Raw genomic sequence first — 18,756 nt, 5'->3', positions numbered from 1 at the left:
CAGTCACAAAGCAAAACTCTTAACATAGGAAGAGTGACCAAGGCTCATGATATGGACGCAGGAAACTGCTCACCAGGGGACGAACGCGGGAACTGAGTAGAAGGAGTGGAGTCAGGTTGCGTGAGACAGGCAGATATGTACACGTGGCCCTGGCCCTTTGCGTCCATGGACCCCACCTCCTTGGATTCAAATCCACAGATAGGAGGGCCGGCTGTACTCGCCATTTTATGTAAGGGACTTAAGCATCCTTGGATTTTGGTATCTGCAGGGGTCCTGGAGCCAATCCCCTGCGGATACCAAGGGACAACTGTACTTACATTAGGATGGCGACCAATCAGTCAGGGTAACCTGAGTTATGCTGTGTAAACAACACCAAATCTCAGGGGCTTAAAACTACAGAGTATTGGTGACTCAGACTGCTTATCTGTCATGGGTCATCTAAACGGGTCTATTCTGCTTTATCCTCATGTAAGGACACAGACTGAGGGAAGCTCCATCTTTGTGTTTCCAAGATTTCCCAGATGGCCAATGTAGAGAAAAGAAAACATGGTATTTATGCACTGGTTTTGAATGTTTTTGCCTTGAAGTGATACACATCACTTCCAGAGACATTACGTTGGCCAAAGCAAGTCATGTGGCCACCGAACTTCAAGAAATGCAAATTCTATAAGCAACAAGGTCCTACTGTATAGCACAGGGAACTATATCCAGTATCCTGTGGTAAACCATAATGGAAAAGAATATGAAAAAGAATGTATATATGTATAACTGAGTCACTTGGCTGTACCGCAGAAATTAACACAACATTGTAAATCAACTATACTTAAATAAAATTTTTTTAAAAAGAAATGCAAATTCTACCATATGCCTGGGGGAAGAACTTAGAAAACTGGGTGAAGAGTGTCTGTGACTAGCACGCCAACTTACCCCAGCAAGCCTCTCGCCCTCGGCACTACTGACATTTGGCCTGGATACTTCTTTGTTGTGGAGCTGTCCTGTGCATTATAGGATGTCTAGCAGCACCCCTGGCCTCTGCCCACTTCATGCTAGTAGCAGCCCTCCCGGAGTTGTGATGACTAAAGATGACTAAAGATGTCGTCACATTCCATTTGGAGTCGGGAGCGTAGCACTGGCTAAGAACAACGCACATCACGGTCTACCCCTTTATGGGCTCTGCGGTTTGACTAAGCTTTGAATCTCAGCTCTTTCTCTTACTAATTGTGTAAACTTGGGCAAGTTACTTAACCTTTCTGGGCCTGTTTCCTCATATGTAAAATGACGGTACTGAGAGTACCTCTCTCATACCATTGTTATAGGGATTAAATAAGGTAATACAGTATTTGTAAAGTGCTTAGAACAGTACCTGGCATATGGAAAAATATATAAAAATATGCCTCAGATTACAAAACAGAGTGGCCTGCGATCTGCAGCAATATCTCTGGGTTCGGGTTTATTTATGTTTTAGGTCACGTTGAATATGCCATTTAAACAAATGAGTCATCAGGACTTTATATTAATTACACGCAACGAATCTTTAGTACCGTATGGGTTACCTTGGCAAAGAACAATCCAGTTCAACCCTATAGGGTTAGAAATGAGAAGGAATCAGGGTGACTAATGAAAGAGACACAACAGACTTAACATTTAGCATACGCTGCTTCTGCCCTTTCCTTCATGTGCTGTTTGTGGAAAATATTTTTGGGGGCCAAGAATTCAAAATCTGTTCTTTTTCGTTCGAACGCTGGGTCGGGGCAGAGCGCTAAAAAGGTTTAAGGCAAATGAGTTTGATCCTGAGGAGCCCAGAACTTGTAAAGGCTGCTGCCCATGAAGAGCAAGTAAAGCCATGGGGGGCATGGAGTGAGCAAGAGTCAGGGCTGACTCAGAGGCCTGGGGACCTCGCCTTAGAACACTCACGTCGCTGCAGTGCAATTCAGGGAACCTATCCATTTGGATGGCGCGGGTTAGAGACAAGTCCAGGGCTGACGCATGGTACCTGCTCTATAAATGTTTGTGTAATTAAAGGCACTGTGCTTGGGAACCAGCTGTCTTCAAGAGGGGGAGGAGGAAGAGAGGAAACTGCTTTTCCATCTGGCACAGACAAGGAGGGGGGATTTATACATCTATTTTCATTGCCTCTTGAAACCTCACTAAAATGACAGTGAAGAGGTTCTCAAAAAGACATAAACCCATAAGAACGGGGAGCATGGGAGAGGAAACAGCAGCTACCAAATTTTGGAAGCTGGAGAAATGGCTGGTGAAGGGGCTTAGCAGAGCCAAGAAAGCTGAATTCGAAGCTGGCAGCGGGGAAAATAGAGACCCGATCTGATTTATAGCACGGAATGAATGCCTCAGAGCTCCCAAAATTGGCAACAGCAGCCACTTTTGAAATTGAGGAATAAGCACGGGTTTGCTAAAGTAAGGGGGCTTGTCTGAAGTCTGTCACAAAAGCAGTCAGATCCATAGATCTTCCCCCACTATTCCCTCTCTTTGGCAGAAGACTCAGGGGTTTTCTCTGAAGGTGGTCTCTGGATGAAGAACACAGTATTGAACTGAAAAGCGTGGGGTGTTAAGTAAATCCAAGCATGCTGGACCCCCTGCTCGCCTCCTCTGGGACACCAGAAAGTCAGCCCCCAAGCCAAAACCTTCCTGGCAGGAGACTGGAAGAGTCTGCTGTGAAGAACCTCTTCAGATGAAGAGGAAACACCTAAAGGCACAGATAATATCAGGTTTCCCAGTGTAAGGGTCCAGCCAGATCATTCCGCAGTGAGATTAATGGTTGATAAACCCCAAGCACATTCCCAGAGCTTTCTAAGAACATTTTAGTCCACAGTTCTTACATATGAATCAACACCAAATACTACTGCCTGCCAACAAAAGCCTCAAACAAGACAGACCAAAATGAATAAACAGAAAAATGCAACCTGGAGGAAACAGAAACTATGCAGGTAGAAGAAAACTTGTTTGTTAAAAAAAACTATCGGGACTTCCCTGGTGGTGAAGTGGTTAAGAATCCGCCTACAATGCAGGGGACACTGGTTCGATCCCTGGTCCAGGAAGATCCCACATGCTGCGGAGCAACTAAGCCCATGTGCCGCAACTAAGCCTGCGCTCTAGAGCCCGCGAGCCACAACTACTGAGCCCGCGAGCCACAACTACTGAAGCCCCCACGCCCTAGAGCCCCTGGTCCACAAAAAGAGAAGCAACGGCAATGAGAAGCCCGCACACCGCAACGAAGAGTAGCCCCCGCTTGCTTCAACTACAGAAAGCCCGCGCGCAGCAACGAAGACCCAACACAGCCAAAATAAATATATAAATAAATATTTTTAAACTAAAAAAAAAACTATCGATATTCTTAAAGAGTTAAGGAAGATTTTGCAACCATGAAACATGAACATGATGTTATCAAAAGAGAACAGAGAACAAATATTTTCTTAGAAATTAAGAATATGAGGACATCAATTAAAAACTCAATAGAAGTTTAGAAAATATAGCTGGAAATATTTTTCAGGTGGCAGAGCAAAAATACAGAGATGGAAAGAGGAGAAAATATAATAAAATTAGAGAATTAGTACAGGATGACCATAGGAACAGAGAACAGAAAAAATGAAGAGAAGATAACATCAATGAAATAATTCAAGAAAATTTCTCAGAACTGAAGGATATGAATTTCCAGATTGAAAGGACCCATCAAGTGCCCAGGACAATGAATGAAAATAGATCCACAACCAAGGCACTGCATCAGGAAGTGCAAAACTACTTGGGACGATATGAAACCTTAAAACTTTCAGAGGCCAAAAAAAGACCACAATCAAATGATCAGGAGTTAGAATGCCTTGTGTATCAACATGGTAAGTCTCAAATTTTAAACAATAAAAGCAAGTTTCAGAAGAATACATACAGTATACCATTGAAACAAGTTAGAAACATGCTAAACTATATGTTCAATTCATTCTTCATATACATTTATGTATCTGTAAATACATGCATGGAGTAATAAACCTCAAATTCAGAATAGCTGCTACTTCTGGGGGAATATGATATTACAGAGAGGTACATGAGGTACTTCAAATATATATATATGTATTGATATATATATATATATATATATATATATGTATTTTTTTTTAAATAGACTTTATTTTTTTAGAGCAGTTTTTGGTTCACAGCAAAACAGAGAGGAAAGTATAGAGATTTCCCATTTACCTTCTACCCTCACATACACACAGCCACCCCCACTACCACCCCCATTATCAACATCGCCACCAGGGTGCTACCTTTGTTATAATCAATGAATCTACGCTGACACCTCATAATCACCCAAAGCACATAGTTTACCTCTGGGTTCACTCTTGGTGTTGCACATTCTGTGGGTTTGGACAAATGTATAATGGCATGTATCTATCACTATAATATCAAACAGAGTAGCTTCCCTGCTCTAAAAATCTTCTGTTATATTTTACTTATTAAAAAGAAGGGAAATCCAAATTATATATGGCAAAATGTTAACATCTGACAGCTGGGTTAAAGGTGCATGTGTGTTTAATAATCAATTCTCTAAAGTATTCCAAAAATCTTAAAATAGTTCAAAATAGAAAAGATCATGCTTATCTCTTAGGTGACCTTTTGAAAAACACATGAGGATTATATATATACATTTGTTTCAAAATTTCTCCATCACCAAAGAAAAAGCAGATAGGACCTTTCCTCTCCCTTCTGCATCTCTCAGCCTTTATATCAACTTGATTTCATCAGCATAAAAATGCATATAGGATCATTCCCTGTGGCTTGTCCTAGGTCCTGATCTCCCCTAGAAATGGGAGCCTGAGACAGGTACATGGATGGATTGATGGAGCACTAGGAACTGATCTTTGCTGGAAAATCAGCTTAAATATGAAGCCCTTCTGATCCTGAGTCAGCAAATACTACAGTCTCAGTGTTCCAGGTATGACTGCTGAGCCGTGTGACTCATTTATTAGGGGTAAGCAAACCTCCTTCTCGTTATTTTTTTCTTATTGCTTTTTAATCACAGGGGGTCCTCAGAAGAGTGCCATTTAGTGGGCCCCAGGGACCTAAAGGAGTTCCTTAAACCACTTAATTCTCAAGGTGAAGGGGGTTATATCCTGTAGGAATAGAGCTTATTAACTGGTTTTACCCCTCCCTAACACATACCACACAAATGCATCTGATTCTTCTTTTCATATGGGAGAAAGCATCAGCAGTACCAGCTCTGTTGTTACCAGGTCATTGGCGTACAGCTACACAGGGCACAGTATCCAACAGGGTTTAATGAAACACCTGAATCATTCACACCTAAGCCTTTTTGATTTAAACATGGTCTCTTCAGCTGCCACACTCCAAGACTCCTCTTCAAGACCACTCCTCAAGCTCACAGCCAGTGGCAGCTTTGGAATTACCATGTGGGCAGGGCTTAGGGGAAGCAGTCTGATTGGCTGTGAGAGGGTCAGGGGCAGAAGTGGATTTGTGAGGTGCGGTAGTCTAACTAATCACCCCCAAAGATGTCCATGTCCTAATCTCCAGAATTTGTGAATAGTTACCTTATATGGCAAAAAGGACTTTGCTGATGTGAATAAGTTAAGGATCCTGAGCTGGAGAGATTATCCTGGATCATCTGAGTGGGCCCTAAATGTAATCACATGTATCCTTACATGAGAGAGGCAGAGGGAGATGTGAACACAGAATAGGAGTGTTAGAGTGTGGGGAAGACCTGACTGATGTTAAATGACTTCAACAAAGAGGTCATTAGGTTGAGGTGGCTCGGATGTCTTAGTAGCCTATGTACGCAAACCCACATCTAAGCCGGAAATGCCTCCGGGGAAAGAAATCAAAACCTAACCGATCACAAACAGCCAGCTAGTCTTTTCCAAATAAGGCAACTGCTTAAGCTACAGCCAATCAAATCATTTCCCTGCTTTGCTTCTGAACCTTCTCTGTATGCACCACGCCCCCTTCTCTGTCCCGTCCTTGGAGCTCTCCTGATGCTTCTGATGTCTGCTGGTTTGGTGCTGCCTGATTCCAATCGATTTTTCTCAAAATGGCTGCTAGTGCTTCTGACACTGCAACAGAACTACATAATAGGGAGCTGTGGAGGAGGGGCAAGGACTAACAGTAAAAGAACTTTCCCTCAAATGTTTCTCAGTAAAGGAAAAAGTTTTACAGAAGATTTTGTCACATGCCTCTTTTTAGCTCATTGACTGCACATGATTGTCTTTAGCTGCAAGGGTGGCTGAATAAGTAGATACCTCACTTGTCAGAGACTGGACTGGCTGTGTCTTAGCCAACTGACCATACGTATCATAACTCTTGACACTGATAAAGCTCTTAAATCACAAAAATTCTTAACTTTACCTCTACTCAAAGTCTTTAAGGCATCAAAAGGTAGAAGACATGATAAAATGGGAGGAAAGATGTCTCTGGCATTGCCCAGTTCCTCTCCTTACGTATCTGGCTCAAGTCTCACCTCAACGTTATGTTGATTCCTAGAAGGTTGGGATGGGGTCAGTGATATCCAGTACCGGGCCGCTTATTTATCAGACAGATTCCTGTGGGCAGGAATCTATGATGAGGACCCTGGTAGTGTTCTGTGAGTGCCATTCCTGAAGTATAGACTCTGTCTCCATTCCAAGCAGAAATAATCTCAACAGCTCATGTAATACACATAATTGATTCTGTATTAGACAGTCTACAGCCAGTGAAAATTTACCAGAAAAGAGAGATCTCATTTACTGTGACTATTTTGGCACCAAACAGTGGTTGGAAGGGAGGCTCTAGGGGCAAAGGCTTGTCTTAAATAATACCCAGCAGACTTTGAAAAGGAGGAAGAGAAGAGTATAAACCTTGGGGAGGTATTAAAATGTACGACCAGGAGGGCACAAAGATCATCCTCTGGTCAAGCTGGGTAATGGCCCGAGTTAACCTCAGACCTTTCAGGTTTCAAGTGTGGAGGTAATAATAAGAATGTTTTGTCATTTAAGTCTGAAGATAATATTGGTGACTCACACGGGTAGGGTGTCTTTTACTAATCTTTCTCGTAGGAGCAGTAGATTTGTGTGGGCTGTTCACTCTCTCCCTGTCCCCTCCCAACAAAAAAAGAATGTTCTTTGAGAGGACTGAGCAGGGTAGGGCAGACTGTGTCTTTGCACAGAGCAGGTAAGCAAGCTGCCTCCTCTGTAATCCCCTTAGGCCCTAGCTTCCCTCGGTCATGTCAACACTGCCTGAAGTTCCTGACCCTAAAGACTGTTCCCAGCTTTTCTAGCCTTGTGTTCTGTCCCCAGAACCTTCTCCAACACGACCCCTCTCTGATCTGCCTTTAAGCCCCGTTGCCTCTACCCAGGCCCTTCCCAGCCCTGGATGAACTTCTTCAGCTCATTTTGGTAAAATCAACCCATTTGTCAAAGCCTCTGTTAATTGTCACCTCCTATGTAAATCCTCCTAGGGCCTCATCCAGCAGAACGAGCTGTTCTATGCTCTGTGTGCCAATGACATCTTGCACGCATGATTTGCATGCACTTGAACTTTAAGGCTTCAAGAGGTACTGTCTTTTTTGTGAACATGCATATTTGGGTCTGAGACCACGAACTCCTCCAGGTCAGATATTGAATCTCAATCACGATGAATACTTGCCCCAGATGAATACATGATGAATACATGTGCTTGCCCCAGAGAAGACACCCACTAGAGAGTTGGTGGATGAAGAAATAAATGTCTCTAAGCCAGAGAAATTAACCCATGCTGAGGCTTGATTACAGTGTGGTTTGATCTCAAATTTTAAAAGTTGAAGTAGGAGTATCCTGGTATTAATGATCACTTTATCACAAAACAACAATTTTGAAAAAGGAAAACAATGTTAAAGGACTTATGCTATCCAATTTCAAAAGTTACTATAATTACTTGGCAATTAATTAATTGACAATTAATTAAGACTGTGTAGAATTTGGGTAAAAACAGACAAATAAGTCAGTGGAACAGTATACAGTCCAGAAATAAACCTTACATTTATGGCATTTATGTCAATTGGTTTTTAACAAAGATGCCAAAACACGTCAATGAGATTCTTTTCAGCAAATGGCACTAGGACAATAGTATATCCATATGCAAAAAAAGAGTGAATTTAGACACTTACCTCCACCATACACAAAGCATCATAGACCAAATACAAAAGTTTAAAATACGAAACATCTAGAAGAAAACATAGGAGAGAATTTTTGTGACCTGAATTTAGGCAAAGTGTTCTTAGATATAGCACTAAAAGGTGAGTCCGAAAAGAAAAAAATTTATAAGTTAAAGTTCATTAAATTTAAAAAACTTGTGATCTAAAACAGCAGCCCCCAACTTTTTGGCACCAGGGACCGGTTTTGTAGAAGAAAATTTTTCCTCGGCGTGGGTGGGAGGTAGGGGGGGAATGGTTCAGGCGGTAACGTGAGCAATGGGGAGCGGCAGATGAAGCTTCGCTCACTCTCCCACCGCTCACATCCTGCTGTGCGGCCCAGCTCCTAACAGGTCACAGAGAGGGACCAGTTGGGGACCCGTGCTCTAAAAGATATCATGAAGAAAATAAAGACAAGCCATATTTATTTACAAGAAATTTACAAGAAAATATTTATATAAACCATATATCTGATGAAAGACTTGTATCCAGAATATATAAAGAACTCTTACAACTCAATAAGAAAACAAACAACTCAATCAAAAAATGGTCAAAATACTTGAATAGCTATTTCACCAAAAAAGACATACAAATGGATAACAAGCTCATGAAAAGATGCTTAACATAATTAACCATTAGGAACACGAAAATTAAAGCCACTTTGATATATCACCTCACACCCACTAGGATGTTTATAATAAAAAAGAGACAATACCAAGTACATAGAGAAACTGGGACTCTGATGGTAAGAATATAAAATGGTACAGCCACTTTGGAAAACACTTTTGACAGCTTGTTAAAAAGTTAAACATAAGCATACCTAGTAAATCTACCCAAGAGAAATGAAAACATATGTCCACATGAAGACTTGTGCATGAATGTGCATACCAACATTATTCATAATAGTCCCAAACTGGACGTAATCTGAAGGTCCATGAACTGGTGAATGGATAAAACAAAGTGATATATCCATAAGATGGAATCTTATTCACAAATAAAAGGGAATAAAATACTGATACATGCCACAACATGGATGAATCTCAAAAACATTAAGCTAAGTAAAAGAAGCAGACACAAGAGACCAAATAGTGGATGATAACTGACATTGGCCATGAGTTGACAATTTTTGATGCTGGGTGGTGAATATTTGGGGTGAACAATTCTCTAAAATTTTGTATACATGCTTAAAATTTTCCTTTATAAAAATTTTTAAAATCCCCTCCTCACTTTTTTATCAATGATGTTTCAGAAGTACCAAATCTATTTCAGAATTTATCTGCCATCACTCATTGTACTGCATGCTACTTTTATTATTTTCTCTCTCTCCTCCCTTGACCTGGCCAGTAACACATTCATAAGCATGCAGACAAATGTACACGCCCAAATATACTATGTTCCCTATCTTAGTTACTCTCAGCTCAGAAATTTTATTTTTCCCCCAGGTCACTTCCTCTCTGAATGCCACCTTCCCTCTTCTTCTCTCGCTCGTTTTTCCCAGATGGGGTCCATGCACCTTCCTGTCTGTTTACACTTGGCACAAATGATAGTTTCTGCTGCTTGGCCTATATATGGTTCAGTGGTCCATTTATACCTGTTTTGGAGCCTGCAATCTTCACTTGTGTTTTGGAAAACCACTCCAGAGCTTCTTCTACACTTTAAAAATGCTGTTACTTAAGCTTCCTTCCATTTATCTAGGGACATCTACCAGGCCAGGTTTTCTTTTTATATGTATATCCTTTGGGTATCTTATGGTATTTTATGAGTATTTAGTTCACATGCACACACTCACACACACACGTCACGATTGCCACCATTTTACACATGCTCCCTCACTCCCTTGCTCCCAGTGATGAGTGTCAGACTCAAACCCTATTGGACAGACACAGTGTTTACCCTAATGACAAAATTGAGAATTCTTGCTTGTAGTAGGTGTTTTATATGCAAATTCTCATTTAATCTATGCTTCACAACAACCTTAAGAAGTAGAGTTATTATCTCCAGCTCATGGATAATAAAATGGAGGCTTTGGGAAGTTCAGTAACTTTTCCTGAAAATGATACAGGGAGGAAATGGCTGAGACGGGAGGAAACCCAAATTTGTTGCCGATAACCATAGACACTTCTGCTCATCAGCCTTGAATGGGACCCCACCCCTGACACTAGGGGTTGGGAATGGGGAGGAAGCAGAAACACTAACGTTGCCACCTCAGCTCTCTACTATGCTCTTCAACCAGCTAGAAGGACTGGGGAGTGTTTTAAAGAACAGACAGCCCAAAACACCCAACTGGGGGCAGGAGGATACAGCTGTGGTTTGAACTCAGGTTCCCATGACTCTAAAGTGGTTCTCTTTCTGATGTAATATGCTGTCTCTCAAGGAGTCACTTAAACTAGGAATGACATTGTCAAAGCACAGAGTTAGATGACAACCCTGGCAACTAATATTTAGAGACTCCTTGTCTGAAGGGGAGGAGATGCTAATAATCCCGGTGAGAGGACTAGCCCTAGTCATAGGCCGAATAACTGGTAGGGTGATTTTAGATCTTCATCCAAAATGACCTTCTGCATACATCTTCATTAAATTCCAAATAACAAGGGTAAAGAAACAATTCTGAAGACTTCTAAAAAGAAAAGTAAAAACAAATTACTTAGAATGGAAATCACATTGATATCAGATGATTTTATGCATGACACTGAATAGTAGATATCAATGGAACAATGCCTTCAAGGTCCTGAATCTAGAACTTAGAATTAAGTATCCAGACAATTACCTGACATGTCTCCCTTTGGGAGAAAACATATTTGTAACTATAATAGAAAAGAATGAATTTTCTATTGATGAAATAAAGTTCATATTTTCTGGCAAGACCAGAAAAATGTAAATGTAAAATTTTTCTTTGCCTATTTGGGCCTTCCTCCTTTAGTGTGTGTTGTGCATCTGCATTAACCAGACCTCTTTAGGAGGTAACCTTCCTTAATCTTGTAATGGGCCATGATGACCCATGACCCACTACTCACTTTGTACTTGTAGATCTGGATTGTGTAAACTGTTAATAATAACATCATTTAATGTACAGCCCTCTGTCTCAAAAACTTATATAACTGTGCTTTGACCTGTAACAGGCAGAACAGTTTTCAGAGCTTTCTGAAAGGCTGTTCTCAAATTATAATCCTCATTTTGGCTCAAAAAAATTTCCATTTCTCTCTTAGATCAACTGATTAATTTTTTGTTGACACTATTCACGCTTAAAATACTACTCTTCCAGTGGCACAGGTATAGAGACATAAAATCACTGTTCATTTTCTCTGGATGGAATCCCACTACTTTTATTCAAGTAGTAAAGAGTATTTATATTATTAATTTATTTATATTTATATAGTATTATAAATGCTGCTTATTGGCTCTTAATTTTCAAACTCGACTATAGACACATCATGAAATTTTTGTACTTACCGAAAGGGATAGTAATAGTGTATTATAAATTTTTATATCATAAAAATAATGCTGTAGCTGGCAGAAGTTGGGAAGTGGAGGGACAGAGAGTAGAAGATGGTGGGGGGCATCTTACAGAATGGGGAGAAAAAGATACTGTTTACAGTTTAAAGATTAAAAATAGAGGTTTAATTCTATTATTTAAACTTATTAAGTTGTGAGAGACTGAATATACAAACAGACAATGGCCAGGCCGTATACAAAAATAGAAATTTGATTCACAACCTGCAGCAACTTGCCTAAGAAATGAACCCCTTATCTACAATAAACGACCCAGGAAGCCAGCCTGCTGTTAAATCAGACTTGCAGGGAGCCGGAGTCCTATCTCTAGAGACAATCCAGGATGCTAAACAATAATTTCTGTAACAATCAGCCCCAAATGGCCAGGACTTGATTAATAACTGATGGCTTCCCTAACTTTGCCCCTCCCTCCAACTTAAGACCAACCAGAGGAAGTCAATGCACCCCTGACCAATCACATGAGACACCCCACTTCTAGCTGGTCCGCCTACAGCGTCCCAGGCCAACAGCCCCCAATCAGGACACGTCTGAGTCTTTCCTTTTTTCTGCTGTAAACCTTTCCTGCTCCTCTGCCTAATGAGTCTGCTTTTGAGTCTCTGCTAAAGCGTGACTGACTGACACTGACTCCCTTGCTCTAGCAAGCTCAGAATTTACAGCCCTCGGGTTTCTCATTTAATTGGTCTTCATTTATTTCCACAGTTGACTCATAGAAGAGGCAAAAGATTAAAACATAATAAACAAAAGTTTGGTGAAGGAAGGAAAGAGGAGAAGAGAAGTAAATTTCTCGTTTTCGTGGTGTGAAGCCAAGAGATACCATTTAAAGAGACAAGTCAGGAAATAGGGGCATATTTTATTTAGAGTTATGTACAAGAGAAATGATTGAAGGCAGCCCTCCTGAGGAGTGGAAGCCGGAATGGGGAAAAGGGACGAGGGTGTTTCCTCTTCACCTGAGAGTCTTCTACAACATTCTAACTTTTGTTTTCATATTGATTTGTTACTTTCATAATTAAATACATTTCTGGATCGTTGCCTTTAACTCCTCTGGATAAGAATCCCACTTTCATAAATGTAGATGCACTAAAGAAGTCAAAAGTCCTTGGCACTGACCTTGGCAGGGAAGACCCAGGCAATGGGAAAGACAAGGAGGGAGAGAGCAAGTAGTCCCCGGTGCTGTCCGGGAGGGACCTGGGAAGTGTTGCCAGATGGGTGTGATGTTGGACATGGCGGTCCTGGTCATGGTCATGGTCATGGTGAAGGGATATCAAGACATCCAAACTTTTCTACTCCGCACTTTTCCTGGGTACATTTGTTATCTAGTCCACTAACAGACACGCAGGGTCAAACCTACAGCAGTGACTGCAATTGAAGAAGAAGGCATACCAGGGGGCAAAGCAGGAATTGATCTGAAATTCTCAAATAAATGTTTTCTAAGGAAAACATTAATCCACTTTCACTTACAGCTTAAAACAAAACCGTCTGTTCTACTTCATATTTTTAAAAAATTGTGATTATTTAAGGGTCTTTGATTATTTTCCTTTTATATCATTTGTGGGGTGGAGTGGATGATGAATACTTGAGTAACGTCTGAAATGTTCCTTGCAGCTCTAAGTTAATAATTGAGTTGGTGGCAAGAGCTGCCTGAGAAGGGGGAGGTCACAAAAGGCTGCTGTATTATTTAAGAAGCCATACAGCTTGCTCCTGTCCATTAGTGCTAAAGAAAGGACCGAGCGTGGGTACATTGTTATCTTTAAACACTCAGCAAATGGATGCTTGCTACAACCCCTCTGCCAGTGGTACTGAAAACATGACGTAAATACTCACACTGGAGGAAGGCCCCTGCATACCAATGCAGCAAACTGTTGGCATCACCTCAAAACTAAGGCTTTATTTTTAGCGTTGGGTATAGAGCTGTGAAAGACCAATCGCTCTGGCCTATATGATTCTTAAACTAAGATTCATACAAATACTCGTTCATCCCCGGCGCCATTGTCCATCGGGATGCACCAAAGGCCATGCTGTGAACAACTCACTGCCTCATTCTAATTCCTGTGGTTCTGCTGATGATCTGGTGTCTATTTCCCCATCAGACTGCACAGGAGGCTGGAAGCATTTCAGGATGCTTGGCCTCTTGGCTCTGGGGGTTCCTGCTCTGGCCATTCTCAGCTCCTACCAAGAAGTTTATTGAAAATAAGACCACTTTATAAAGTGCGTGGTAGAAAGAGAGCTGGTTTGGTTACCAGCTCACTGGGATCTTCAGTAAATCACTGAGCTTCCCTTTGCCTGGCTGGTAAAATTCTGCCAGGACTTTCTACTCTGTCCTCCCTCCCCTGCCACGGGAAGTTTTCCTGGTGAACTTTATGGTTTACTGTACATCATAGATGTCATAGAAGCATAGAATCCTAGAGGTAGAGAGAAACACAATCAAAATTACACAAATAAAAGTTAAGGCTGAGCATTACATGGAAGCTGAGATTCCTGCCTCTTTGGTATGATTTTGGGGATTCAGCAGACGTCTGTTGACTTTGTTACCAATCTGGGTTCTGGGACTCCTTAATAGAAATTGATAAGAGGCCAGACAAGAAATTCAGGCAAGGCTTTATTGGGACCGAAGCATGAGGGAGAGAAAATAAGTAACATGTTCCCTTGCTCACTCCCCGAGGGCAAGGTGAGGGTGAGGGTGGATCGGTGGGTTGGCTGGAGGGGTGGCATATGTGATCTGCCCACCCCCTTGGTGGTGCTGTGTGCGGGGATCGTGCATAGTACACTGCTTTTGTTCCCAGCACCTCAGAAGTGGCAGTTGGGTTTTGCCAGTTTTGTATGTTATTGTTCATACTTTGCCCCAACTGCCATGGGTGCAGTCATTTTTAGTCCCTTATAGTTTCTTCGTATTCTGTTGATCAAGGAGACATTTGTCCAGGTGCAAGCACTGTAGTTAAGGGTCCCAGGTCCCAGGTCTCAGGTTCTAGCCTGTCTCAACTTTGCTGCCCAACAAAATCCTTCCTTTTGATTATACTGTCTTTCTGGGTTGCTATTTCCCACCCTTTTCCCATCAACTAGAATCTATGCAAATTGAACAGAATTTCTAATAGATCTAAATCAAACATAATACAAAGCCCACTTTCTTTGAAAAGGCACGTGAGAAAGTCATGGTTAACAGGTTCAGTGAGATGGGGACTGATATGGATTCTTAGAGGTTGTTGGCAACCTTTAAGAGGGCAGTTTCATTAAATTTATTCTTTTTTCTCCCCATGACAAATATATGTGGACTACATACTGTACAGATCTGTCTGACTTGATGAATTGCTGTCACAATTTAAAAACCAAGATCCACTCCAGCAAAATGAGTTCCCTGCCCCTTGCCTTTTCCAAACATAACTCAGTCTTGAATCAGAGTCTCACCTGAATGCATTTGATTGGCAGGGCCTAAATTAATCATGGAAACCATGATTAATTTGAATGTCATTTGAATGACATTGAATGAATTTGAATGTCATTTTTCTGCTTTCTGGCCTCTGCTGTGCTGGAAGACACACTGGTTGAGGATTGGAAGAGGCTTCAGCAAGGCAGCCCACAGTGTCTGCCATGTCCTCTCTGGGCTAGGACCTCAGAGGTGAATATGGCACTGACTTGTCACTGAGGACCCTCCAGTCCAACTCGGGTGATCGTCCTATAAATATGTAATTATATTTCCACGTGAGATATTCTATCCACATGCCAGACGCCATGGAAACACACAGGAGGGAACAACTCACTGCCATGGGGAGTCATAGAAGGCTCTACAAACCAGGAGGTGACACTAGCATCTGAGTCGTGAATGTGAGATGAAGGTGTAGGAGTATCACAAAGGATGCAAGACATTCAGGGATCTCAGCGACCAGGACTGTGGGAAGAGAAAGGCAGCTGGGAGATGCAGCTGGGGATGTGACTGGCTGGACGTTGATCAAGCCCAGGTCCAAGCAATGTCTACTGCACCCAACATAGCAAGCTCGGCCCTTGTGTTCCCCAGGTGCAGGGCTGCTGAGTGGAAGCTGTGTGGTGGTTAAGAGCTAAGGGCTCAAAGCCCAGCTCTGCCACTTACTATTTGGGATCAAGTTATTTATACTCTCTAAGCTTCAATTTTCCCATTTGGAAAATGTTGCTATTATTGGTACCTACCTCATAAGGTAACAGTTAAGGATTAAAAGTGATGATCGTGCAAAGCATTTGGTCCAGGGCCTGGCACTTTGTGCCAGTACAATATGGTCCTTATTGTCATTATAAGGGTCAGCATTCAGATCCACTGAGGATGGAGGGACAATAGGAAGGGTCTAGACAAAGATGGTGGCTGAAGTCACATCAGTGGCATGTGAGGTGGACAGTCGGTCTATCCATGGAAGGCCCCAGGTATGAGACGCAAGACTCAGCACGCCAGAAAAGGCAGTTGGCAGGAGCAGGGGTCTAGAGCCCATACCCGCAGCCTTTCCTTCCTCAGTCATAGAGATAAAGCTGGTACTTCTACTAGGGCAACAACTGAAACAAAGTTCACAGAAAATATACACACAAGATCCCAATGTCTCTGATGCTGCCCTGAGATGTTCAGATAAGATGTAAGGTCTTCCTCAAGAGCCCTTCTCACTGGGTAACAAAAAAATGAATGAACTTTCCTTCTAATCTGGTAATCTAAGTATGATGCGATAATGTTAACAGCTCTCTTTACATAAAAACGGTGAGCATCTCAGAAATCCTCCATCCCCTCCTCCCCGCCCCCTCCTGAGATGGCACCCTTGTGTTTGGATTATAAGCCCCTGAGGCACTGGGGAAGGAGGGTAGATCTGGTGGGATCTCCGGACGCCTCTGGTCCCCGGGGTGATGCCCCCTGTTCACCTGGCCGCTGCTCGCCCCGCTGGCCCTCACGGCGCTGGTAACTGACCATCTGCTCTCTCAGCTTGGTCCAGGTTGGCTGCTTCCTCCTTACACTCCAGCCCAGTCTAACTTCTGCTTTTAGTTTCACCATGGGTCTGGCTGAGTCTCTGCTGTGTTCTCCTTCTGGCCTCGGCTAGGCGGCCTATGGTGGGCTCACGGACTTTCATCCAGCCGTCTCCTGAGCTCCCCTCAGCCTCACATACAGGAGGGACCCTCGAGGTTCCATTAGTGTCACATGAAGCTGATACCGACCAGGGTTCTTGGCCTTTCCCAATCAATAGAAATTGACTAGAGGCCAGACAACAAATGCAGGCAAGGCTTTATTGGGGCCCCTGCTGCAGCAGCGGGGAGCGAGAACAAACAACAGGTTCCCTTGTTTGCTGGCTCCCCCCGGGGTGCGTGAGCTTGTTCCTTGTATGGGGTGAGGGTAGGGGTGTGTCCAAGGGTCAGGCCAGAGGCGTGGCTGAGGTGGTCTGCCCACCCCTCTGCTGGTGTTGAGTGCAATGGGCATGCTCAGTACGCTGCTTTTGTTCCCAACACCCTGTTTTTGCTCCAGGCTCTTCAAAAGTGGCAGTAGGGGTTTTTTTTTTTGGTCTTTTGTATCTTCTTGTCCATAATTTGCCCCAACTGCACATGCATGCAGTTATTTTCAGTCCCATATAGTTTCTTTGTATTTTGTTGCTCCAGGAGAGGTGTGTCCAGATGCAAGCTCTGCAGCACTGCAGCAGAGGGTCCCAGGTCCCAGCCTGTCTCAAAGCTACAGCCTTCCTCCCTCTGCTTAACCCTACTATGTGGCTGCGTTCACTTTGGCGGAGATACCTCCAAGCTGATGCAAGCAGGCAGCCTAGAGCCATGAACAGGAAGCACGACTGATGCCCTGCTGCCTTCTAGTTTTTAAGACCTTTCTAGATATTTCTAAAACTGCCTCCAACCTACTCCTTGAGGGGGCAGGGAGAGAAAGTCAGGATCTGAGCATCTGCCTTCCCCTCTGCCTTTGCCTGTCCCCTTGCTTCTCCCCACATTGGCTGGGGTGCAAGGTCCGGCTTTCTCCTCTCCCCTGTATATGCCACTGGGACCTCTGTAATCCAAACTTTTTGGTCCTGGGGACTGGGCTCTTGATATCTCTTTCCTCAGAGGAGATAAAAAGAAAATGTAAATCATGTTTCTCAACAAAGCGTGGCTTGTAACACTGTATCTTTGGGCACAAATCCTATTTTAGATGCCAGAAGCTGAATACAAGCTCTCTTTCTCTTTCCACTCTGTTCCAACACCCCCTTCCCTGCTTAGAATTCCCCCTCCGCCTCCCCCGACATGCATGTACAGACAGGCCCATAGGGAGAAGGCCATGAACAAACATGCAAATGAGGAAAGCACCATCCTGTTCTTGAAAACATTAATATTATGAGCTAGAACATTCACTGAGTGGGATCTGATAAGGAGGTCGGCCTGCAGACAGGACATTGCCGGGAAGGGGTAGAATCCAAGGCTGAGCATTTCAAGGAGCGCTGAAGGTGTCTTTAGCTACCATCCCAGTCTGACCCAGGGCAGGCACTGGCAGACCTCTTGGGCTCCCTCCCGCCCGCTAAGCAGGGCTGAACACGCCAGTTGCGACTGCGGCCACGTGGCTGCCACACCTGCCCCGCTGGCCTGCTTCCTGCCTCCAGCCCAGAGCTTTCCCATCAGCCACTTTGTTGTCTGTGTCTTTGTTGATCCTCCTCAATTTCCTGACCATGTTCCATCGGTGAGAATTTTATTTTTAAATGACTTTTAAATATTTCATCCCGGACAATTTCAAACAAGTATCGAGTGTAGTATAATGCACGCCCGTGTACTCAGCACCAGATTCAACAATGATCAACTCTTGGCCAATCTTGTTTCATCTATGTCACCGGCTTCCTACTCTTCTCCCCTCCTCCCAGAAGGAAACCTCAGGCATCATATCATTTCTGGAAGCTTTTTAATATCCCCATGGCAATTTGCCATCTCACCTAAATGGCACTAGCCCTTCACTCAATACCTAGACTAGATCCTTAGACAGCTGTAAGCAGCTCAGACTTTGTAACTCTAATTCCACTCACATGTCATCTCTCTAGGATTTTAGCATAAATCTTTAGTAGTTAGAATAGTAATCCCAAAATGTATCTGAACAAAATAATATCAGTGCACCAATGACTTTAAAA

At 42.9% G+C, this 18,756-nt stretch overlaps 1 long non-coding RNA gene across 1 annotated transcript in view; it reads left to right on the top strand.

Moving 5' to 3' along the window:
* Window positions 1-4,937, top strand: part of LOC132348195 (uncharacterized) — a 34,705-nt gene extending 29,768 nt beyond the window's left edge. Inside the window, exon 5 of the long non-coding RNA XR_009497376.1 lies at window positions 4,795-4,937. This is a non-coding gene — a long non-coding RNA (uncharacterized LOC132348195). The remainder of the gene's footprint in view (window positions 1-4,794) is intronic.
* Window positions 4,938-18,756: the final 13,819 nt, after the last annotated feature.

This window comes from Balaenoptera ricei, chromosome 14 (genome assembly GCF_028023285.1).
Source record: "Balaenoptera ricei isolate mBalRic1 chromosome 14, mBalRic1.hap2, whole genome shotgun sequence".
In the NCBI taxonomy this organism is placed as follows: Eukaryota; Metazoa; Chordata; class Mammalia; order Artiodactyla; family Balaenopteridae; genus Balaenoptera; species Balaenoptera ricei.
The sequence above is the reverse complement of the archived record's forward strand: the minus strand, read 5'-3'. Positions and strand labels throughout refer to the sequence as shown.